This window comes from Puma concolor, chromosome A1 (genome assembly GCF_028749965.1).
Source record: "Puma concolor isolate L17-30 chromosome A1, mPumCon1.1.hap2, whole genome shotgun sequence".
In the NCBI taxonomy this organism is placed as follows: Eukaryota; Metazoa; Chordata; class Mammalia; order Carnivora; family Felidae; genus Puma; species Puma concolor.
Window position 1 is genome coordinate 70,350,264 of NC_141667.1, and position 6,274 is coordinate 70,356,537.

At 38.0% G+C, this 6,274-nt stretch overlaps 1 pseudogene; it reads right to left on the bottom strand.

The window, feature by feature from the left end:
* Positions 1-2,484: 2,484 nt before the first annotated feature.
* On the bottom strand, positions 2,485-2,606 carry LOC112861748 (U4 spliceosomal RNA; annotated as a pseudogene).
* Positions 2,607-6,274: the final 3,668 nt, after the last annotated feature.

Consider the following 6,274-nt stretch of genomic DNA (forward strand, 5'->3'; position numbering starts at 1 on the left):
TGGGGCTGCCGGAAGAATTGGCTTTAGTCTCATTTGTCTCGGAGTACTGACAGCACCTGGTGAACTCTGGATGCCTTGGGGCTGCTAAGAACAAAGAGAACAAGTTGGATAAGCACAAAGCTGTGAGAGGCCTCCAGAATCTCTGGCTGGGCATATTGCTGAGGGTCTTCTCTTTTACAAGGTCAGTCCATGAAGACTGGGAGAAGTGGAAATTTAAAAAAATATTTTTTAATGTATATTGATTTTTGAGAGAGAGAGAGAGAGAGACAGAGCCTGAGCAGGGGACGGGCAGAGAGAGAGAGAGAGGGAGACACAGAATCTGAAGCAGGCTCCAGGTTCTGAGCTGTTAGCACAGTGCCCAATGCTGGGCTCAAGTTCACCGACCACAAGATCATGACCTGAGCCAAAGTCAGACGCTTGACTAACCGAGCCACCCAGGTTCCTGAGAAGTGTTATTTTATACAACACACAGACACCAACATAAAGAGTCAAGGAAAATAGAGAAACAGGAAAATATGTTCCTTCCCCAAAAGGAACCAGATAAATCTCCAGAAACTGATCATAATCAAATGAGATATATGATTTACCTCATATTCAAAATAACCATGATAATGATGCTTACTGAGGTCAGGAGAACAATGCATGAACAAAGTGAGAATGTCAGCAAACAGATAAGATTTTTTTTTAAGTATCAAGTAACGATCAGGTTGCTGAAAAACACAATAACTGGGCTGAATAATATACCAGCCAGACGAAAACACCACAAGAAAACTAAAGGCCAATATTGCTGATGTACATAGATACAAAAATCCTCTATAAAATCCTAGCAAACCAAATTCAGCAGCACATTAAAGGGATCATACACCATGACCAAGTGATATTTTCCCTGGGATGCAAAGATGGTTCAACATATGAAAATCAATTAATGTGATATGCTTCATTAACAGGCTGAAGGATAAAAATCACATGATCATCTCAATAGATGCAGAAAGGGTGTCTGATAAAATTCAAATCCCTTTCATGATGAAAATGCTCAATAAACTATGTATAGGAGAAATGTACCTCAATCTAATAAAAGCTATACATGAAAATCCACAGCTAACATCATACTAAAGCTGAAAACTAGTATCAAGAACAGTGCAAAGATGTCCACTCTTGCCACTTCAATTCCACAAAGTGCTGGAAGACCTAGAAAGAGAAAGTAGGCAGGAAAGAGAAATAAAAGCATGCAAATCAGAAAGAAAAAAGTAAAAGTGTCCCTGTTTGCAAATGGCATGATCTTGTATATAAGAAACCCTAAAGACACCAAAAAAATATTAAAACTAATAAACAAATACAGTAAAGTTGCGGCATACACAAATCAACCTATGAAAATCAGTTGCCTTACTATACGCTAACAACAAACTACGTAAAAAGGAGATTGGGGAAAACAGTTTCATTTACAATAGCATCCAAAAGAATAAAATAGGTCAGTGATTGCCAGTGATAACTTCAAACAATCCAGGTTGATTACTAGGTAGTTTCTTGCCTTCTTCCCTCCTTTCCCTCCCTTTTTTCTTTTTCATAATTTTTTTAAGTAGGTTTCACGCCCAGCACTGAGCCCAATGTGGGTTCTGAACTCATGACCCTGAGATCAAGATCTGAACTGAGATCAAGAGTTGGATGCTTAATCGACTGAGCCACCCAGGTATCTCCTTTTCATAATTTTTGAGCCCTCTACTGTTCCAAGCACTATGCCAGTCACAGAAGTTATGAAAACAGGCACTGAAGAAGTTTACAGGCTGGGTTTGGGAAGGTCATGGTAGGGGGTAGGGAGGAAAGTATGCATCACTATTATAGTATAGTGCCAAAAGTGCTTTGATAGTGACACAGAAATACCTTGAAAGCACTAGCCGGGGGAGGGACGTACTTGCCGTTTCTGGGATGTAATCCAAAATGTTTGCCACCACTCTGGGTCTCAGAACTAGGAAAGCAGAAACTCATGAAAATGTAATTTCTATCACTTAATCTTGGAATCTTGTAACTGGTCACAGTGTTTTCTTTGCTCTCATTAATATGATGCTTAGAACTGATAATACATGGCCTATTCTAAAATAACCCTGAGGGATCTTGGGTGGCTCAGTTGTTAAGTGTCAGAGTCTTGATTTCAGCCCAGGGCATGATCTCACGATTTGTGAGATAGAGCTCTGCGCTGACAGAGTGTTGTCTCTCTCTCTCTCTCTCTCTCTCTCTCTCTCAAAAATAAAAAAAATAAACTTTAAAAAAAGATAAAGTAATTCTGGTTTACTGTGACAATCATTTCATATCCTAATGTGACCCCTGAATTTACCTTATTTTTAAATTTTTTCTCATCTATTATCATTCTGTTGTACTGTTACATTTGTTTAAAATATTCGAAAGCCTTTGGTAATGAAGCTTTCATAAATAAATTATGTACATACAGATCTTAGTAAGTAATTGTTCAGTTCTTTAAATTAAATAGGGTTTTTAAAAATGAAAATTCAAGCACAGACAGTAATTCTTTTGTAGTAACATTATGACTCTTTTAGCAATAATCGCGCCTCGGATAAACCTCATTGGCTACGATACTGCCACTGCGCAAAGCTAACATTATGACTCTTGTTTCAATAAACAAAGTGGTATGAATTGCTTCAAGGAAATATAGGTACATCAATAGGACATAACAAATTGCCAAGAAACCAATACTTGGTTTGTATACACAATATTTAGGGTTTGCATAAATAACAATTTAGTGTAAGATAAATGCAGTATCATATCATAATGGGGAAAATAATGAATATTTAATAAATAGTACTAGGTTAACTTCATCACTATTTTGAAGAAAAGAATTGACCTTAACCACATAAAACTTCTGATGGCTTAAAGAGTGAAATGTTAAAAATTAGCCTCAAACAAATGAGAAGACAATATATTTAACACCAGATCTTGATGTTTGGCCTGTCTTTTAAAGAACTGGCCAATGTAAGAATCAAAATAGAAAAGGGCAATAAAATTGGTCATAAAATGGAAATGTTTTCTATACAAAAAATATCAATTGTTAAACAATACACTGGGAACTATTATTTGATGTGAAAAATGCTAGTTCAATACCCAAAATCTTTAAAGATGTTAAAGGAAAAAAGTAAGACAAGCAGTAACATGATAATAACCGTGGGCCAAAGGTTTGTTATAACAAACTAAAAAAACAAACAAAAAAAACCCCACAAAGGGCCATTAAATACAATCTCTCAACATTCTTGTCTCTGTAAACTGAGTTTTTTCAGATTTTTTCCTAAGGAAACAGTCTGTGGTGAGTCAGAGAGTCATGTTATCCGGATTTAGATGGAGCATAATGCAGAACGGTGAAACACTGGAAATATTCTCAGTGACCAACAAGACAGCAGTTATCAAATAAATGTCCAAGATAATGTAATAAAATGGGGGGGGGGGTGGAGTTCATAAAACTACTCCAAAAATAGCATTAAAAAAGTGATAATTTTAAAACAACTTTAAAACACTAATAAGTATGATTCCAAGACTGTACATAAAGAAATAAAATAGCAGGCAGTAGGAACATAAGTAATTTTTGAAGCTGCCTTCTGTTTTTTGTTTCTCAGTTGTCTACAATGAGTATATGTTAATTTTACAGATAACACTGAAATGTTTTGAATTTCAAGAAATTTAAAAAAGAAAAAACGAAAATTCATTTCCTTCATATACTTCACTGATCTTCAGAGAGAAAAGTAGAAGAGAAAAAAGTACATGTAAGAGGACTGTATTTCAGGGGCACCTGGGTGGCTCAGTGGGTCGAGTGACCGACTTCAGTTCAGGTCTTGATCTCATGGTTCACAAGTTCAGGGCCTGCATCTGGCTCACTGCTGTCAGCCTGTCAGCACAGAGCCCATTTCAGATCCTTTGTCCTCCTCTCTCTAACCTTTGCCCCGATTGCACTTTTCCAAAAATAAATAAAATATTAAAAAAAAAAGAGAGAGAGGACTGTATTTCAGCCTTCTGTTCCCAAAACAATCTCAGAATAGAAGGTTCCTCAGGTTTCCATCTCTTACTCAGGAACTCACTGAGTGGGGTCTTATGCAGCCTGAACAAGGCCATGGGCTCTTGCAGCTCTTGAGGTTGGGTGTGGGACAGAAACCACTTTTTCTTTGTAGGAGCTCACTTCCCTGGTCTTCTTGCAGCCAGGCCAACTTCCCAGAATGGGGGAGAGGCGAGGACATATCTAAACTTGTTTTCACATCACACTTGATACTGAGGAGCTGATAAATGCCGGCCTAGCTAAGAGAAACGTCACATAAAGTCTTACCAGACTGGGTACCCTCCTCCCTGTCTTCCTCTAGCTGAGTGACAGGGGCAAAAATACTTAACCTCCTGAGTCTCCATTTCCTTGACTATGAAACAGAGATGGTAATTTCTACCTCATAGTGCTGTGAGCAGGGCTTCCATCCAGATAGCTCACACTCGTACAGCTGTATTGACTTAAAATACTGAAATTCTTGAGGTGCCTGGGTGGCTCAGTTGGTTGAGGGACTGACTCTTGATTTCCGCTCAGGTCATTATCTCAGGATTGGTTCAGGAAATCAAGCCCCACCTCTTGGGTGTGGAGCCTGCTTAAGATTCTCTCCCTCTCCCTTTGCCCCTCCCCTGCTTGCATGCACATGCTCTCACTCTCAAAAAGAAAACAAAACAAAACAAAAAAAATTGAAATTCTTCTATATAAGTTGGTAAATAACCACTGTCCCAGGCCCTACAGTGCTCCCCAAGCCTCCTTATTTGCCTTCTCCATAATCTTCTAACTAAAGGTGGAGGGACCTCCAGGACCCTGTTCCAACATTATCCCAGGGTGCCATTTGAATTATCCATAAAGTGCCTTATTAGTTGTTCAACAGTTTGAGTATTTTCTCTGGTTGTGGGAATTAAATATGAATGAGGTGATCCACAAGGGTGAGATCATAGACTGAGGAGATTTGAAGCTTTTTTTCCAAGAAGCATATACTTGCAGTAATCTATTTAGGTCAATAGGATATTTTGTCCCCTTGGGACCTACATACTTCCCCTACAAAGGTAAGGAAGACTTGAGGGGAAGTGAAAGAGCACTGAAAGGTATGACCCAGAGGTAATTCTCTGGCCTTTAAGCACTTCCTACTCTGAGTTCAGAGGAGTGGGTGAGGTCAGCCATTCACTAAGCCTCATTATGCAATCACCACAAGTGACCTTGGCCTCGCTACTTGCACATGAAGAACAAAACTAGTCTTTTTACAATGAAATAGTTTTTCTGAAGAGAAAATACATGGTCTTAGATTTTAATGGATCATCTGAGGGGTTTTGACACTGATAAAGTTTAAGAGTTGAATTTCTGGCCTATCTTGCTTCAGGGCTGGGCTGCCAACTCTTCAGAAAACAGCCTCTAAGGGGGAAAAAAAACCTCTTAATTTATGATTCTGGTCTTTTCTTGAGGGCATTTTATCCATTCCATAGAAAAGAAAGGCCCGGGACATTCTGCTCAGAGATATTTCATGGGAGTGATCACTAATTCTGGTAGACATCCCTCATAATGGACAATCGACACTCTTACCCTTCTCAAAAACATTTTTTTCCCTTGCCCTTTTTTTGTGAAAATACTGAGAAACCTTCTGGATACTAATCATCTAACACAAATTTGTTTAAAAATATCATCTGAATTTTCTAGGAAATTGGCACATTAATGATACTAAAGTGATTACAACTTACACAAGAATTACTTCTTTCTTGTTTTTGATTAATGAACTATAAAAAATAATATGTGACATTAAACTGGGGCAGCTTCAGAGCATTGTTATGTGGTTGGAGTGAGAATTATACTAATCTGAGTGCATGTAAATGGCATAGAATTCAGATACTTTTTTTCACATGTTAGATTTCCTGTTGAAAATGTAACTGTATTAACACTATATGCCTTATTCATTCTCAGTCCTTGTAAAGTCCTGGGGAAAAGAGAACAATCCAAATTCTTGTGCCCAAGTCTTTTTTTGGGCACTTAATTTGTATGCCTGTTATACTGATTTGGAAACCTGAAACTCAAAAGGCACCAGAACCCCTAAAGACAGTCTCATGAACCATTATTGTTTTGTTTTTTTTGCTTTTTTTTCTCTAGGATTAGAAAACCTTCTGAACCTCATAACCAGAGTTTGAATGAGGGCAACTTGCACTTTTCACAGGTGTTCTTGTCTGTGACAAAGGACAAATTAAGTCTCCAAAAAGACTCATCTGCTGGCTTTTTCTG